The sequence below is a fragment of the Balaenoptera physalus genome (genome assembly GCF_965194825.1).
Source record: "Balaenoptera physalus genome assembly, contig: HAP1_SCAFFOLD_1171, whole genome shotgun sequence".
Lineage (NCBI taxonomy): Eukaryota > Metazoa > Chordata > Mammalia > Artiodactyla > Balaenopteridae > Balaenoptera > Balaenoptera physalus.
The window spans coordinates 183,862-200,688 of record NW_028125623.1 but is presented as its reverse complement, the minus strand read 5'-3'; the positions used below and the strand labels follow the sequence as shown (position 1 = coordinate 200,688).

General features: G+C 34.7%; 1 long non-coding RNA gene across 1 annotated transcript in view; it reads left to right on the top strand.

Moving 5' to 3' along the window:
* LOC309653799 overlaps positions 1-16,827 on the top strand; it is a 146,565-nt gene that overhangs the window by 55,708 nt on the left and 74,030 nt on the right. Inside the window, exon 3 of the long non-coding RNA XR_014259514.1 lies at positions 14,583-14,737. This is a non-coding gene — a long non-coding RNA (uncharacterized lncRNA). The remainder of the gene's footprint in view (positions 1-14,582; positions 14,738-16,827) is intronic.

The following is a 16,827-nucleotide window of genomic DNA, read 5'->3' as shown; positions in this document are numbered from 1 at the left end:
TTTTTGTATTTAGTTTCTGTAAACTCCAAAAATCTTATGCTTGAAGAAAAAATATTTTTTCTCCAGGGTCTGGTGGAGACTTGTGCAACTGGATAATGTCATGACAAATGACTGTTAAGTGGACTAGTTTCTGCAACCCTTTTTCATCTTCAAAGCACTCAGCAAAATCTGCTTTATTTTAGTGTTATTAAAGGACTTCAGAAAACATTTCAGAAGAGCTGAAAATAACACCTGTCAAGCTGAATTGGGGGATGGGGATATCTGGATAGATTCTCTAGACAGATGATCCTGAAGAAGTTGTCTGTGCTGGAGCCCTGGAATCCTCAGAGTTCACAGAGGTGACTCACCAGTCCTTCCTAGTGAAAGCTAACAGTTTATGCCTGACAGAGACCACTGTAGTAGCCTCTCTCACAAGGGCAACAGGTGACCACCTTTCCTCGAGAGATTCATTTCTTCTCCCGTGGGTCACAGGCTGGGAATTAACATTAAATTGCAACCTAATCCAACTGGAATGTGTTGATAAGAAAGAGCATACACACTTATAGGGGAGATATAAGAATTAGCTTATATTAGCAGGAGTTGAAGGAATGACCCAGGGATTGCACTTTGGGGGTACTTGCTGAGTAGGCCAGAATATAAGACTGCATAAGCAAGAATTCTCAGGACATGAGGATTTAACACTCAGGCAAGGGCCCCAGAAAATAGAGCTATCTCAACACTCTAGAAGAATGAAGAAAGAAATGTCCCATGTTGAGCAACAGACATAGCTGAGTTGCCATGACAGAATAAAGAGGCTACAGGAAGAGAGAAAGCTGGATAGAATAAATTACGTGAGTCCAGAAAACCTACCAGAGGAGAGGTTTTCAGGAGGAGCCAGAATACATACCATTCGCCAGGGCCATCCAAACTGCATTGATGAGCGGCATCGGCAACACAACAGGTTAAGTGGTAGCGCTCTTCCGTAAGGCTGAGTTGATGACAAGGGAGGCAGTAACAAACTTGGAATTGTTAATCTATGGATCTCAAAATAACAGGAGTGACCTCCAATGTCAGAAAAGCAGCTAAGGTTCATGTGACCTAAAGGTGGTGGTAAAGATAGTGAGCATAGTGTTCCAAAGGGCAAAAGAGACAGGCAGCCAGCTTGGGTGCTGTTAACGTCTTACAGCAAGAAAATGGCACGCATGGCGGAGCAGAAAGAGAACAGTAGTCACTCCAGTAAAAAGTCATAATTCTCTACTCAGTTTCTGGAACTGTGTCTATTTGAAGATCCATAGCTCATTTATTGGTGAAGAGCCAGATAGCTAGAACAAAGGGTTTTTTGCAACAATGCAGTCAGTACATATGACAAGGATTTCTTCAGTTCTTCCGCAGAGAGACATATGGCCTTTTCCTTAGGTGACAGTAAATTAAGGAGAGAGCTACAGTTTGATTCTGAAGGCTGTCTGCTGGCAGAATTCCCTTAAGAGGCTAATTAGCTATGGCCCACCCATATTATAGAGGGTAATCCGTTTTACTCAAAGTTTACCGATTTAAAGGTTAATCTCATCTAAAAAATACCCTCACAGAAACATCTAGAATAATATTTGACCAAATATCTGGTTGCCGTGGCCTAACTAAATTGATACAGAAAAGTAACTATTCCTTTATGTAATATTTTTTCTGTCTTCATTTTCTCCTTCCTCTTCTCTCTGTTCTCTTCTTTCTCCTTCTCCTTCTTCTTAATATCCTTATGCCTTTGTTTGTGTAGAAAGGAGATTAAGAGGTAATAACCAAGAAAGATACATGCAAACACTAATCAACTGCATTCTTATGGTAACCTATAAAGATCAAACTGTGAGAAATCATGATTATTATAAAATAGTGTTATTAATCATGACACAGAGGTTTTGTGTGAAATGAATATTTTGATTTTATATTTTTCACATGCTGATTCTTAATTTACTTCCCAATTAACTTACAAAGTTTTCCAGTTTTTGACGGCAACGATGATTTTTTTTTAAAAAAGTGTTACTCATAGTTTTCCTGACAGCAATATGCAAGAAAAATGCTATGTTTGATAAGTCTGAAACTTACTTAAAAGATTGCAATCTTTACTTCTGTGTTCTCTGTTAAATGTCAGCTATGTTTGGCCATTTACTTAGAGCTAAAATGAGTAGTCAGTTAACCTGATAAGATATAATTCACAGTGCATTTTTCAAGATGATCTGAGGGAGAGTCAGGTGAGGTCCCCAAAGCAAGTTGTGCATTCCATCCTGTTGTTTCATATACTGAGAACTGTTGTTTCGTGAAGAAAAATTCAATCTACGCTTTTTATTATTTAGTTTTCTTGTTATGTAAAGACATGCAATAATATTTAGAAAGGGCTAATTTCTACTTCATGCACTTCTTTGGAAAAGAAGAAGTATGGAATGAGAAAACCCTAAACTTTTAGCTAGTTGGCATAACTTACTGATGGGAAAATCTTGATACATTCATTTAACTAAGAAGTATTTTTTGTGTATACTAACTATATCAGGTCAGGCACTGTGCTATACAATGAAATTATTATGGTAAATATAAGGTACATTGTGTGCTTCCTCTTAAAGCTTGTAGACTATGGAAAAGAGATAGAAATAAAAATGTCAAAACCATTATTATAGAATGGGAAGTACGGGGTGTTATTCCCTGGGCCCCTAATTAAGAGTCAGGGAGCTTGATTTATTCAAGTATAGTGGAATATTTAGAAGACAGGAAGAAGTATTCCTGTATCAATTGGTAGAGCAGTCACTAGTATTTTTGTGTCTAGGAGAAAATGCAAACTGTCTTTTGGATTACCATTCTTTTTCAGACTTTTCCATGGCCTGGCCCCTTCTCAGTGATGCTGACTGAAAGGGATTAGGGATCTTTTTGCCCCAGAAAAAGTTACAACAGTGGTGGCAATAGCTAGAACAGATAGTGTTGCATCCTGTTGCAGATACTCCTTGAGAGGAGGGGATGATGTTATCACAGATTATGAACCTGGTATCTTCTCTTTGGACGAAAAACATGATTAGAACCTCTTTCTAGATTGTCCAGAATGAAGTCCACTCACATTAAAGGCTCCAAAGACCTCAGAGGGGAACTCACGAGGAAGCAAGAGGGCCTCTTTATTTGAGATCCAGAAATATCTCCAGGACCTGTTGGTTTGTCTAGATTATTCCTCTGTGGCTATGTTTTGAGTCTTTGCAGCACCAGCCACCCAGGCACAGTGGCAGACCCCCAAAACAGAGACTGGATGTGACTGTGCATAAGACTTCTAGCCTTGGACAATAAGCGTGAGCCTTTGTGGGACCCTAGAGAATCTTTCCAGGAATATGACTCACTGGATGAATCATCAAAATAGAGACCAAGATTCACTAGAGTGTGCTAGACATTTTTTTTCCAGTTAAGGTTTATTGGAACTCTGTGGTCTAATTTACAATGCTCCAATCTTCCAGCAGTCAAGGAAAATTTTTGCAACTGATATTTTTGTAATTTGGAGCTTCCGGCAAAGGGAGGCAGCTTCCATCCAGACGTGCCCCTTGGGGTTTTGGACTCCCTGAGGTTTTAATGACCCTGACATAACTAGTAGGTACGTTGCTTTTATTTTTTGTTTTGTTTCTGTTGTTTTGGTTGTTGTTTTGTTTTGAAGACAAGGTGTTAGAAACCACAAACACTTTTTTGTTTAATTTTTGTTGAAAGAGGGTAAGATTTAACTGGGTTGGAGATATACACTATCCATTGGGGTGGGAAAAATTACTTTAAAGTTTTTTAATATAATATATATAGATATATATATGTATAGATATATAGACACATACATACTACTGTATTTGAGGGAGATCTGATTATTGTTATAGTAACCTCTAAATACCTGATCAAGTATTTCAAAATGATTTGCTCAGTGGTCTGTTTAAAATTGTAATTTGAGTTTTTCTTTATAATGAAAATTCCCTGTAAATATTTCCCCTATGTCTGTATTTAGAAAGTGTTATTTTTGAAAATTAATTATACACGAGTAGACCTGTATGTTTATGTTATCTGAAAGATTGACTATAGTAGGTCTATCTATACATTAGACTAAGCATTGAGGGGATGAATATCCTTGTCTGAAGTTTCCAAATCACATCAAAGAAATAGAGCAAAAAATATATATGTAATTAACAATGATACAAAAATATTGGTCACTTTTTACATTTCATAAAGAATCATGGCTACAGATGATTTTAAAGTATTATTACTATTTTTAATTTCAGGCAGTTTTTTTTTTATTGGAGTATAGTTAATTTACAGTGTTGTGTGAGTTACAAGTGTAGCAAAGTAACATTTTTTTTGTAATACAGTTTATTACAAAATATTGAGTATCGTTCTTTGTACTATACATAGGTCCTTGTTGTTTATCTATCTTATATATAGTAGTATGTATATGTTACTCCCAACTTCATAATTTATTCCTCCCCCCCACATTTCCCCTTTGGTAACCATAAGTTTGTTTTCCCCTTTGGTAACCATAAGTTTGTTTTCCCCTTTGGTAACCATAAGTTTGTTTTCTTTATCTGTGAGTTGGTTTCTGTTTGGTAAATAAGTTCATGTGTATCATTTTTTCTTTTTTAGTTCCACACTCTAGTAATATCATATGGTATTTGTCTTTCTCTGTCTGACTTAACTTCACTTAGTATGATTAACTCTAGTTCCATCCATGTTGCTGAAAATGGCATTATTTCATCTTTTTCATGTCTGAGTAGTGTTCCGTTTTATATATATATATATATATATATATATACATACATATATATATAGATATATACATATATACGTATATACATATACATATATATATACATATATACATATATACACACACACATATATATATATATATATATATATATATATATATATATACACACATATATATATATACCACATCTTCTTTGTCCATTCATCTGTCGATAGATATTCAGGCTGCTTCCATGTCCTGGCTATTGTAAATAGTGCTGCAGTGAACACTGGGGTGCATGCATCTTTTTGAATTATGGTTTTCTCTAGATATGTGCTCAGAAGTGGGATTGCTGGATCATATGGTAGTTCTGTTTTTAGTTGTTTAAGGAACCTCCATACTGTTCTGCATAGTGGCTGTACCATTTTACATTCCCACCAACCGTGTAAGAGGGTTCCCTTTTCTCCACGCCCTCTCCAGCATTTATTGTTTGTAGACCTTTTGATTATGGCCATTCTCACTGGTGCGAGGTGGTTCCTCATTGTAGTTTTGATTTACCTTTCTCTAATAATTAGCGATTTGAGCATCCTTTCATGTGCCTGTTGGCCATCTCTATGTCTTCTTGGGAGAAATGTCTATTTAGGTCTTCTGCAATTTTTTTCATTGAGTTTTTCTTTTTCTATTGAGCTGTGTGAGCTGTTTGTATATTTTAGAGTTTAATCCCTCATGGGTTACATCGTTTGCAAATATTTTCTCCCATTCTGTAGGCTCTTTTCGTTTTGTTTATGGTTTCCTTTGCTGCGCAAAAGATTTTCAGTTTAACTAAGTCCCATTTGTTAATTTTTGTTTCCATTTTCATTGCTCTAGGAGGTGGTTCCAAAAAGATTTTGCTACAATTTATGTCAAAGTGTCTTCTGCCTATGTTTTCCTCTAGGAGTTTTATAGTATCCACTCTTACATTTAGGTCTTTAACTCATTTTAAGATTATTTTTGCGTATGATGTTAAAGAATGTTCAATTTCATTCTTTTACATGTAGCTGTCCAGTTTTCCCAGCACCAGTTATTGAAGAGGCTGTCTTTTCTCTACTGCGTATTCTTGCCTTTGTTGTCATAGATTAATTGACCATAGGTGGTTGGGTCTACTTCGGGGCTCTCTTTCCTGTTCCATTGATCTATATTTCTGTTTTGTGCCAGTACCATGTTGTTTTCATGACTGTAACTTTGTAGTATGGTCTGAAGTCAGGAAGTCTGTTACCTCCAGCTCCGTTTTTCTTTCTTAAAGTTGGTGTGGCTAATAGGGGTCTTTGTGTTTTCATACAAATTAAAAAATTTTTTGTTCTAGTTCTGTGAAAAATGCCATTGGTCATTTGATAGGGATTGCGTCGAATCTGTGGATTGTCTTGGGTTATATGATCATTTTAACAATATTGATTCTTCCAGTCCAAGAACATGGTATATCATCCAACTGTTTGTGTCATGTTTAATTTCTTTAATCAGCATCTTATGGTGTTCAGAGTACAGTTCTTTTGTCTCCTTAGGTAAGTTTGTTCTTAGGTATTTTATTTCTTTTGATGTGATGGTAAATAGGATTGTTTCCTTAATTTTTCTTTCTGATCTTTTGTTGGCTTTAAGTGGACTTTAAGGCTTCAGTTCCCCCCTATACTCCTGGTCCAACCACACACCTGGGGGGGCCTTCAGGCAGATTTTTTTAAAGCTATTTGAATGTATATTCAAGGGCAGCAACAAATCTCTCATCCTTGGATTTAATACATCTTTTTATTGCATTATAGATGAATTTACTTTACAAGATAGTTACTTACCTTTGCTCTGATAGATTCACCAGTTCTTTTATAATAAGTTTGGTTCAGCTCAGCATCTAAATTCTACAAAATTAGTCTTGCTCATTTCCATTTAGATGAGCGCCTGATTAAAGTACAATGGCACTCTGACTTCTTAATATAAACCTTTACATTTTTTTATAGGAAAGTTTTACACAGTTTAACACAATAAAATTTGATGCCATTCAAGCACTATATATTTGTCTTAGTTCATGTTTTCATTATGATGTGCTTGAGTTCTAAGGTTTGTGTAAGTGTATAAAGATTTCTAGTAACATTTTCCCCAGAATAGTATTTTAATTTTTATAAGGAACTTGAAAATTAATAGTTAGTATATGAGGAGAAACATGTGAAGAATAAAGAGGTGAATAAAGATGAAAAATTAAAAATTGAGGATAATAATGAGGATGTGAACTAAAACACTGGCTGCATTGTCTTCTATGAATAATTTTCCAGACTTTACTGAGTATATCCATGTTTTCTCATTCTTCTCAAACATTGGAAGGGCTTTCTTTCTTTTAAATCTCTCAGTAATTATTCTTGTTATCCTCTACTAGTGACTTATGAAAGAAATTTCTCCTGCCGTTACTTGATTTTCTCTGTTTCCTTAATCTCTTCCTGTGTATTGGATCATCACATCAACATTCAAATATGCTCTAGAATCTCTTACCTCAAATAGAAAAAAAAAAAAAAAAGACAGTAAAAATATTAGTTAGATCTCTGAAATAAATGTCTGGTCCAGAAAATAACTTAATGATATGAATTCTGGCACAGACATCACCTTCTTAAGTCCAGAGAAATGTCTTTCTTTTATTTTTTCCTCCTCTAACACATTACTGTGCATTGTCTTATTGGAACAAGCTACTAAATCTCTCCAACCCTTCAACGTGTCATTGAATTCATATTCTGCAACTTCCTGTCCCAATAATGTTAATCTCACCATTTCTTTTATCCCGTGTTTGATTATCTAGAAAGTAAAGATAATATCTGTAGCAGACATAAGTGGTTGCCTACCTCACTTTCAATCTCCCTACTTGGTTATTTTGTTCATGTTTTTAATTCTCTCCCATAGGACTCACTGTTAAATCCTGCGTACTCTAAGCTGATCATTAAAATCTTATTCTCTTTGCCAGTGATAGATCTAGGGATGATTACGAAACTTTGATCCTACCCTAAAGATAAAAAATATATTTTAATCATGGTTAAATTTGTATTCATCTTCATTTACATTTGGAGAAGTCTGCTGGAAAGAGTCTGGGGAAAGTTGCCCCTTTAAAAAAGAAAACTCACGCAAGAAGAGTTACCCACATTTTCTACTACACGTTCTCATGCTTACACACAGAGTCATAACCATTTTACTCTCATGAAGGGAGGAAGGCTGAGAACAAAGGTGCTGAGGAGGGCAGGTCAGAAAATAACGAAAAGAGCTGGGTTCTTGATGACATCATTCAGCCACTGAATTAAACAACCCTGGGGGTGCCTGACCTTTAGAGTCTTTGCTATATGAGGTAATAAATTTTTCTTACTGAATTGGGATTTTCTATTTTTTTCAGGCAAAAGAATCTTATATAGTGTAGTACTTACCCACAAGTCTGGTGAGATGATTTAATAAGTTAATTCACATATACCACATAGCAGAGAGCTTGGGACATAAAATACTTAAAAATGGAAATTATTACAATTGAATTTTCCCCTCTTCCTCTCCTTCTTCTCCTTCTTCTTCTCATAGTATTAGTATTAGTAATAATTAGTACTGTTTTACTTTACGATTTCATGCGGTCTAAGTAAATTTAATTTCCCCAATAGCAGTACCATGCATCTTTATGAAAGAAAACAAGAAACACTATCAAGCAATTAGATAAACACATAACATTTTCTGTAGTTTAAGAATCATCTTTTGGCTTACAAGATTTTCAAATGTAGGGGATTTTAAATGCCTCCTCCGTTCTTCATTACCTGCTGAGTTATCCATGACCTAAATATATGCCTCATCCTTATATTTTTACCATTAGACTCATATGCCTCCTTCAGGGGTGATGCATTCTACTCAATAATGACAGATAATGATATAAAATTTAAGCAAATAGTAATGTTATAAATGGACCTTAATCATTTCAAATCTTATGTTTCTCACTCAGAAAGGACCAAGCTTTCCAAAATAGTAGTGGACCAGATGGAAGAAATGTAATATTCAAAGGCAAATCTATATACGTTACTTCAGATATATCAAGTAAAGGTAAAAATGGATATTTGTTTCTGAAGAGAGATGAAACACCTTGCTAATTTTCATTAAGTACTTAGTCTTAATGAATTTCACTTAAATCATACGTAATTTTTAAATAGATCTTTATTGGAGTATAGTTGCTTCACAATGCTGTGTTAGTTTCTGCTGTACAACAAAGTGAATCAGCCATATGCATACACGTGTCCCCATATCCCTCTTGAGCCTCCCTCCCATCCTCCCTATCCCACCCCTCTAGGTCATCGCAAAGCACCGAGCTGATCTCCCTGTGCTGTGCTGCTTCTTCCCACTAGCAAACTGTTTTACATTTGGTAGTGTATGTATGTCAATGCTACTCTCAGTTCGCCCCAGCTTTCCCTTCCACCCCAGTATCCTCAAGTCCATTCTCTATGTCTACATCTTTATTCCTGCCCTGCCACTAGGTTCATCAGTACCATTTTTTTTTTTTTTAGATTGCATATATGGAATCTATTCCATATATGCGTTAGCATACGTATTTGTTTTTCTTTTTCTGACTTACTTCACTCTGTATGACAGACTCTAGGTCCATCCACCTCACTACAAATAACTCAGTTTCGTTTCTTTTTATGACTGAGTAATACGCCATTGTCTATAGGTGCCACATCTTCTTTATCCATCTAGGTTAGTTCTATGTCCTGGTTATTGTAAATAGTGCTGCAGTGAACACTGTGGTACATGTCTCTTTTTTGAATTATGCTTTTCTCAGGGTATATGCCCAGTAGTGGGATTGCTGGGTCATATGGTAGTTCTACTTTTAGTTTTTTAAGGAACCTCCACACTGTTCTCCATAGTTGTATCAACTTACATTCCCACCAACAGTGCAGGAGGGTTCCCTTTTCACCACACCCTTTCCAGCATTTATTGTTTCTCGATTTTTTGATAATGGCCATTCTGACCGGTGTGAGGTATCACCTCACTGTAGTTTTGACTTGCATTTCTCTAATAATTAGTGATGTTGAGCATCTTTTCGTGTGCCTCTTGGCCATCTGTATGTCTTCTGGGACCTAATTAAACTTAAAAGCTTTTGCACAGCAAAGGAAACCATAAATAAGATGAAAAGACAACCCTCAGAATGGGAGAAAATATTTGCCAATGAAACAATAGATAAAGGATCAATCTCCTAAATATACAAACAGCTCGTGCAGCTCAATATCAAAAAAAACAAACAATCCAATTAAAAAATGGGCGGAAGACGTAAATAGACATTTCACCAAAGACATAAGTAATTTTTTGATCGACTTGAATGCCAGCTTTATATTCAGAGTGGTCAAGTTCAAATAATTTTTGGGAGAACTGAGCACACATGCAACAAAATGTGAGGACATTAATCGAAATTTAAGGACTATAAACTTTCCAAATAACTCTAACATAAAATCAGTGAAAAAATTTAAGCAATATATAATACTGACATAACTGTTGCTTCAGTCTTCTTGTAAATTAAATAGAAATAACACCGATAAGTAAATTTTCTTATATGGGTTTAATAAAAAATGGTTCTTGAAAACTAAAAAAGAGAAAAATTAAGTACATAATTACATTGGAGTCAAAGTACGTTTTATTGTTGTTGTTGTGATAACAGTTGCTAATTTTCAACAATACAGGAATTGTTGCCTAACTATAGTTTTCTTTGTTCCAAATAGATTTTTCAAAGTAAAAATATGACATAAATTTTGCCCATAAGATGATTAGACAAAACTGGCATTGGGATGGAAAGTCATGTGTTTCAAGACCCTTCACACCAAGAGATATTTAGGCATTATTACTTAGATTAATTGAGCTTTTATTAAAGCTAATTTTCTAGTATTCACACTTCAAAATACAGATGGAAATAAAATATATAGTTCTCAGTTTGGCAGGAGTGTACTATACAATTTATAATAAAGTTGATTTATATTAATTGCTAGAAAATTTATGGGCAACAGATTTATTTTAATGGAGTCATTTATGGTCCTAATTTGTTTTATTGATATTAGGATCCGGACATCTTGCTGTTTTAAAAAGATACTCAAGCACAGGGAGATCAGCTCCGTGCTTTGTGACCACCTAGAGGGGTGGGATAGGGACGGGGGAAGGGAGAGGCAAGAGGGAGGGCATCTGGGGCTATATGTATATGTATAGCTGATTCACTTTGATATACAGCAGAAACTAACACAACACTGTAAAGGAATTATACTCCAATAAAGATGTTAAAAAAAAAAAGTTAACAAACAGCAAATTAAAAATGGATGATTTTTTTAATCCATTTACAATTAATTAAATAGTACATTTTGTTTTCTTTTCTTTTTTCTCCTTATGATTGTTGTTTTTCATTGTCGCCCCTATGTCCTTATGCTAATAAATAAAGTTGGTTTCTGCTAAATACAGTATTGAAAATCAAGAAGGAAATACACTATTCTCTTATTCTCCTTTAATTTGAAAATATGTGTATTGGCACCACTATACTGCTTTCAGTTAACGTTAATTTGTGTGTACTTTACATTTTTTTATCAGTCTTGCTAAGGGTTTCTCTTAGTTTCCTGTTGCTGCTGTACCAAATTAACACAGTCTTAGTGACTTAAAACACCACAAATTGATTATTTTACAGTTCTGGAGATCACAGTTCAAAATAGGTCTAACTAAGCTACAGTTAAAATGTTTACAGGACCCCATTCCTTCTGCACATTCTGGGAATCCAGTTTCTTGCCTTTCTCAGCTTCTAGAGGCTCTCCCCAATCCTCAGCTACTGGCCCCCTTCCATACTTACAGCCTGAAATGAGATCATTCTCACTTTGCTTCCACTGTCACATCTCCTTCTCTGACTCCGACACTTCTGCTTCCCTCGTCTACTCTTTTTCAAAATAAGGACCTTTGTGATTACACTGGCTCACCAGGGTAATTCAGGAAACGCTATGGAGATCCTGACTTAACTGCATCTGCAATGTCTCTTTGCCATGTAAGGGAACATATTCCCAGGTTCTGGGAAATAACACTTATACAACTTGGGAGGGGGTATTATTCTACTACTACAGAGTTTATCAATTTTATTAAACTTTCAAAGATTAACGCTTATGGCTTTGTTATTTTTCTCTATTTTATATCTTTGATCTTTGTTCTCATCATTCTACTTTTTATCCTTCTTCTTCCTCTGGGTTTTAAATTTCCCCTTTTCCTTTTTAGAATCTTGAGATGGAGGCTTAGCTGATTGATTTTTTAAACTTTCATATTTAAATGATAAAGTATAGCCAAAGACTGTTTTGCCTCAATCATATAAGTTTTGATAAGGTACATTTCTATTTCCATACTGTCAATAATATATTTTAAATTCCCATTGCATTTTTTTAAACAAGTGTTCATTTAGACACGTACTGCTAATTCTCAAACACATAAGATTATCTCATTATTCTTCGCGAAAGCATTTATTCATTTATGTATGTTCACAGAACATATGATCCTTTGTGACTTATTGAGACTTGTTTTATAGCCCCAAAGACTATGTATTTTAGCTGCCAGATGTAGTATTCTATAAATTTCTGTTAGGTAAGTTAGATAATAATATAGTTTAAAACTTTTATATCTAGAAGAGATACAGCAGAGGAGAAGGGGTTGAGAGGTGGGCAAAATGGGTAAAAGGGATCGACTCTGTGGTGATGGATGATAACTACACTTTTGATGATGATCCCGTTGTGTATTGAATTACAGTGTTGCACACCGGAAACTTTTATAATGGTATACATCAATTTTACTTCAATAAAAAATAAAGCTTTTATAGCATTACTGATTGTTTTGTTTTTAATTATGCGAAAATCCTGTTTGAAATAGCTGTGGTTCATTGTATATTTTTCTGTAACTCCTGTTAATTCTGTCAGTGTTTTAAATGTATGTTGCTTTGTGTTATTACTGGTTATTTTCTAAATTCAGCTTTTTAATCTTTACCTTTTCAAAGTGACTTAAATTATGCCAATTAGCCATTATTGTAAGTAAAATACCATGTATTGTTGTTTTGTCCTTTGTACTTTAGTTGTCACTCATTCTCCTTCTATTATGTGTTATGTATGCACAGTGTAGTTTTTTCTTTAAAGAGTTAGTAACTATTTAATATATTTTATAAATATTATTTTATAGTTAAATTCACAATTTCCCTTTCCGGTGCTCTTCGTTTCTTCCTGCAGATACGTACATCAGTAAATTTGTGCTCATTTTTGTTTGTTTGTTTTGGTTTGGTTTGGTTTTCTTTGTCTTATCTGAAGAGCTATCAACAGTATTCCTTGCAGTCTGGTTCAGCTAGCAACAAATTCTGCCTGTTCTTGTTTATTTGAAAATTTCATTATTTAACCTTAATTTTGGGACAAAATTATTAGTAGAGATAAAGTTTGGGGGTTACACATTTTTCCTATAATTTCATTAAATATATGATTTTATTATCTCTGGCTTCACTTGTTTCTGATGATGTTAGCTCTCATTCTTCTTATTGTTGTGCCAGAATATAATGTATCTTTTTATTTTCTGGTTAAATATTATTTTCATTTATGATGTTTGACTATGATGTGACTTTCTTTGAATGTATTCTATTTGTGTCTTGCAGAATTTTTTAAAAATAAATTTTTGTTTTTAGAAAACATTTTAGATTTATAGAAAAATTGAAAGGGTAATACAGACAGTTCCCATATACCCAGCCCCGAGTTACATTCTGCACCCATCCTGGATTCCCCTGACCTCTTAAATGATTTTTTAAAATTTGTTTATATTAATATTTACTATTTGAGCTGTAAAGCTCTATGGAATTTTACAAATGCTTAGTGTCATGTATCTGCAATGAAAGTATACAGCATTGTTTTGAAACTCTGAACATATTCCCTGTGTTTCATCATCATTTCTAGCCCTTCTTTAATCTACTGGCCATTACTGATTTACCATGCCTATAGGTTCTGTCATTTCCAGATGTCATATAAGTGGAATAATTCAGTATGTAGACTTTTGCTACTGGCTTCTTTCATTTTACCCTATACATTTAATATTCATCCATATCCTTTCATGGCATTTTAGTTCATTTATTTTTCTTCATTGAAGAATATTGCACTGTTTGAATGTACCACACTTTGTTTATCCATTCATCTATTTCTCTCTTGATTGTCTTTGTCCCTTGTGAAATACCAGTTGACTGCATTTCTGTGCCTCTCCTTCTGGGCTGTTTCTATGGTTTAATTGATCTATGTGTCTATTCTTGAGCCAATATCATGCTCTCTTGATTACTGTAGCTTTATAGTAATTCTTGAAATCAGGAATTGTTAGCACTACAGCTATGCTGTTAATCTTCTATTATTGTTTTGGCTGTTTTAGGTCTTTCTCCTTTCCACATTAACTTGATATTAGTGTGTCAATATCAAGAAAAGAGCTCACTGGAATTTTGATTGGAATTGCATGGAATATATAGATACAGTTAAGAAGAATAAACATCTTAATAATATTGATTTTTCCAGTCAGTATACACAGAATAACTCTTGATTTATTTAATCTTTGGTTTCTTTTATCAGCATTTTATAGTTTTGCACATATAGTTCCTATACATATTTTGTTAGATTTATATTTAAGTACTTCATTTTTATGGTACAATATACCTGGTATGTTTTTTTTTTGTTTATAATATTAACTAGAAATTTATTTTATTTATTTTTGGCTGTGGTGGGTTTTTGTTTCTGTGCGAGGGCTTTCTCTAGTTGCGGCAAGCGGGGGCCACTCTTCATCGCGGTGCGCGGGCCTCTCACTGTCGCGGCCTCTCTTGTTGCAGGGCACAGGCTCCAGACGCGCAGGCTCAGTAGTTGTGGCTCACGGGCCCAGTTGCTCCGCGGCACGTGGGATCTTCCCAGACCAGGGCTCGAACCCGTGTCCCCTGCATTGGCAGGCAGATTCTCAACCACTGCACCACCAGGGAAGCCCAACATGGTATGTTTTAATTTCAAATTTCATTGACGTATTAAATGTATGTGTGTTTATATTTATATGTACGGTATATATACAAAATACATATATATGTATGTATAGCATATACACAAAAATATATACTAAACCATGAATCCTGTGACCTTGTTATGGTCCTTTATTATTTCCATAATTTTCCAAAATTATATTTTTCTGCAGAGACAGTCATGTCATCTGCAAGTATAGACAGCTTTATGTAATCCTTTCCAAGCCAAATACTTTCTCTTTGTTTTTTTTTTTTCTTGTTTTAAAGTACTAGCTAAAAATCTCACTAAAACGGAGAGTAGGAAGAGTAAAAGAGAATATCTTTCCTTTTTTCTGGATTTTAGTGAGAAAGTTTTCAACTTCTTAACATGATATATAAATATTTTTATGTCACGTAATGCTTGTGTCTGGTTTTGGTATTATGGTAATGCTGACCTCATAGAATGAGTTTCCTCAGCTTCTGTTTTCTGGAAGAGATTGTGGTAATTGGCACCCTTTCTTTTGATTTGGTAAAATTCACCGGTGACTATCTGAACTGAAGGTTTCTTTTTTGGAAGGTTTTTGATTATTGATACAATTTTTTTTTTAATAGATATGGGCCTGATCAGATTACCTGTCTCTCCTTGTGTAAGTTTTAAGCATTTGTGTCTGTGAAGAAATCATTCTGTTTCATCTAAATTATAGAGTTCTGCTTGTTGTTCTTTACTGCCTTTTTAACATTCATGAAACAGGTCAGGATGACGTCTCTTTAATTTCTGATACTGGTAATTATTTTTTCTTTTCTTTTCTTTTTCTGTTAACCTGGCTAGAGGTTTATCAGTTTTGCTGGTCTTTTCAAAGAAGTTTTTGGTTTCATTGATTTTCTCTACTAAAGTTTTCAGTTTCAATAACTTATGCTCACATATGTATTATTTCTTTTTACTTTCTGTTTACACTAATATTAAATTGTTCTTCATTCTCTAGTTTCCTGAGGTGGAGCTCAGATTACTGATTATAGATCTTTCTTCTTTCTGAATATATGCACTTAATTTTCCTCTCAGCACTGCTTTCTCTGTATCTACAATTTTTTTAAAATTTTTAATTCTATATAATTGCTTTTTAAAATTCCTCTTGAGACTTTTCTCTGTGATCCACATGAGCTTGAGAAAAATGTATCTTTTATTGTTGTTGAGTGGAGTAGTCTATAAATGCCAGTTATATTAGTTTGATTGCTATTACTGTCCAGGTCAAGTCTATCCTTACTGATTCTGTACCTACTTGATCTATCAGTTTTTGCTTCACATATATTGAAAGCTTGATGTCAGATTCCACAACTTTAGGAGTTTTATGTCTTTTTGGAGAATTGATACTTTTATTAATATGTAATGTCCCACCTTTTCCTTGGTATTTTTAATTAAAAAAAAAATTTTTTTAACATCTTTATTGGAGTATAATTGCTCTACAATGTTGTGTTAGTTTCTGCTGTATAACAAAGTGAATCAGCTATATGTATACATATATCCCCGTATCTCCTCCCTCTTGCATCTCCCTCCCACCCTCCCTATCCCACCCCTCTAGGTGGTCACAAAGCACCGAGCTGATCTCCCTGTGCTATGCGGCTGCTTCCCACCAGCTATCTATTTTATATTTGGTAGTGTATGTATGTCCATGACACTCTCTCACTTCGTCTCAGCTTACCCCCACTGGAATGGTTTTGACCCAGAAAGAATGTCACCAATAAACAGTCTCACTATGAAACAAGATAGAGAACAACCCCTCAGGGAGCTGACTGTAAGGCTGGAGGCAAGGCCCCTCCTACACTTTTCTTCACTCCCACATGGAGCAAAAGACTCAGTTATGTGTTTATTCCAAATCTTGTAAAGCAGCACTGGCTGTAGGGGCTAACCCTGCCCTTTGTTTCCAGGTGTCCCAAGCTGATTCTTAAATCAGCTTTGTTGAAATTAATATGCCTACTCCAAAGTTTTTAGTTTAGTATTAACTTCATATGCCTTTCTTATTCCCTTTACATTTTTTGAATTATTGGAATTTATTTTTAGAATAGTTTTGAGCTTGCAGAAAAATTGAGCAGA